Genomic DNA, 3,137 nt, shown 5'->3' on the forward strand with positions numbered 1-3,137 from the left:
ATAATTTTAGTTCTTTGTCACAACTTCACACAACTAACCAGCAAGTGCACTGGGTCGTCTAAGTAATAAACCTTACGTGAGTAAGGGTCGATCCCATGGAGATTGTCGGCTTGAAGCAAGCTATGGTCACCTTGTAAATCTCAGTCAGGCGGATTCAAATGGTTATAGAGTTTTAATAATTAAAATATAAATAAAACATAAAATAAAGATAGAGATACTTATGTAATTCATTGGTGAGAATTTCAGATAAGCGTATAGAGATGCTTTTGTTCCTTCTGAACCTCTGTTTTCCTATTGTCTTCATCCAATCCTTCATACTCCTTTCCATGGCAAGCTATATGTAGGGCATCACCGTTGTCAATGGCTACTTCCCGTCCTCTCAGTGAAAATGGTCCAAGATGCGCTGTCACCGCACGGCTAATCATCTGTCGGTTCTTGATCATACTGGAATAGGATTCAGTAATCCTTTTGCGTCTGTCACTACGCCCAGCACTCACGAGTTTGAAGCTCGTCACAGCCATCCCTTCCCAGATCCTACTCGGAATACCACAGACAAGGTTTAGACTTTCCGGATCTCAAGAATGGCCGCCAATAGTTCTAGCCTATACCACGAAGACTCTAATCGTGAATCAGAAGGCTAAGAGATACACATTCAAGCTTTCTTTCATGTAGAACGGAAGTGTTTGTCAGGCACGCGTTCATAAGTGAGAATGATGATGAGCGTCACATAATCATCACATTCATCATGTTCTTGGGTGCGAATGAATATCTTAGAGAAGAAATAGGCTTGAATTGAATAGAAAAGCAATAGTACTTTGCATTAATTCATGAGGAACAGTAGAGCTCCACACCTTAATCTATGGTGTGTAGAAACTCTACCGTTGAAAATACATAAGAACAAGGTCCAGGCATGGCCGAATAGCCAGCCTCCCTAAACGTCTAAGATAGCATAAGACTAATCAAAGATCCCTAACACAATAGTAAAAAGTTTTATTTATACTAAACTAGTTACTAGGGTTGCAGAAATAAGTAAATGATGCAGAAATCCACTTCCGGGCCCATTTGGTGTGTGCTTGGGCTGAGAATTGAAGCTTTCACGTGTAGAGGTCTTCCTTGGAGTTAAACACCAGTTTGTAACCTATTTCTGGCGTTTAACTCTGCTTTGCAACCTGTTTCTGGCGTTTAACTCCAGAATAGGGCAGAGAGCTGGCGTTGAACGCCAGCTTGCATCATCTAAACTCGGGCATAGTATGGACTATCATATATTGCTGGAAAGTCCTGGATGTCTACTTTCCAACGCAATTGAGAGCGCACCATTTGGACTCCTGTAGCTCCAGAAAATCTACTTTGAGTGTAGGGAGGTCAGAATCCAACAGCATCTGCAGTTCTTCTTGAGCCTCTGAATCTGATTTTTGCTCAAGTCCCTCAATTTCAGCCAGAAATGACCTGAAATCACAGAAAAATACACAAACTCATAGTAAAGTCCAGAAATGTGAATTTTATTTAAAAACTAATAAAAATATACTAAAAACTAACTAAGTCATACTAAAAACTATGTAAAAACAATTCCAAAAAGCGTATAAATTATCCGCTCATTGGTGTTCTTGTTTTTGTTTGTTTTTTCTTCTTCCTTTCAAAATCTTTTCGCGATTCTTCCTTTGAAATCTTCTCGTGATTCTTTTCTAATAGCAGTTTCCACAGAGAACACGAGTGAAGTTTGAGAGATTTTGAGAGAGATTCGAAGTTCTCTAGTAGCGGTTTCAATGTTGAAGAAGGAACGTTGTTTCATATTCAAGGCGTGAATGAATATGTTAACATTTCGGTGCTCTGGGCGCATATATACACGCTCATTTAATGGTATTGGATTTTTTTAGTATTGGACCAACTTGGATGAACTTGGATGAAAAATTATATGAATGTATAGCATGACTGATAATTATAATAGAGTAGTAAATTAGACAATATATGTAGGTTATAATTGGAAACTATTTATATAGTGAGCTTGTCGTTATACTTGTATTAATACCCACACAAGATAGCCGTGCAAAACGAAGATTATAATGACATGAATGTAAAATATATTTGGATATTATTTAGTGTAAAAAATAAAGGAGCATTGATATTGTTTGAAAAAATATATAAAATTTTTTAAGCAAGTAAAAAAGATTGTTATTAAATAAAAAAGAAATGCTATGAAATATTATGTTATATTATTATTCATAAGTAATACGGTCAAAATATAAATGATGTTCTAAATTTTCTACTATTTGACCTAAATATTAGAAATTAAAATAGTACTCTATTCTATATTAAATTACATTATATTACTTTTCCAAACACTAACAGTATTTTTTTTATTTTTCACACCAATTAACAATTTAAATATAGTTTATATTCACCTCATAATAGTATCTATAGATAAAAAAATATAGTTTATATTCACCTCATAATAGTATCTATAAATATTATTTGTTTTACTCATGCAGACGCGCGGATAAATTACTAGTGTAAATAGGAAAAGAGTAGCACATTCAAAAAAAGTATCAGTAATAATAAAAGTAATAAAAGTGATCAATTCAGGAATAATATGTTATATTGTTATTGAAAACTTTTGTTTTAAAATAGAAAGCATATAATACTTTCTCTTTTATATTTGTATCATGAAATATTGAGTAATTGCTAACTTGCATGAAATTTAAATAATTAAATAGGATTATAATAGAGAGAATGTATAAAACAAAAAATAATCTTATTAAATTGAAAAGAAAAGAAAAAATCTTAGTTGCTTTATCGTCAAATTGACAATTATTATTATTTTTGGGATAGGATTTTGGCCATGAGTAAATCAAGTACTTCCATGACATCCAACAAATACATCATCAAAAAAACAGATTTAAATTTAAAATGGTTAAAAAAATCATAGTTACTAATAAAAAAGATACCTATCCATTTACATTTTTTTTTTTGTATAAGAGACCTATTTTATAAAAGTAGCAGCTAAATACTTAAATATTGAAGGAACATTTGTCTTTGGACTTTCTTCGATGTTAGGTCATTTGAAAAATCTCCTTTACTGAGATGTGAAAAAATTACAATACTCTTTTATAGGAATATTTTTTGTCTTTTCTGTATTTGTT

The sequence above is a fragment of the Arachis ipaensis genome, chromosome B03 (assembly GCF_000816755.2).
Source record: "Arachis ipaensis cultivar K30076 chromosome B03, Araip1.1, whole genome shotgun sequence".
Taxonomy (NCBI): domain Eukaryota; kingdom Viridiplantae; phylum Streptophyta; class Magnoliopsida; order Fabales; family Fabaceae; genus Arachis; species Arachis ipaensis.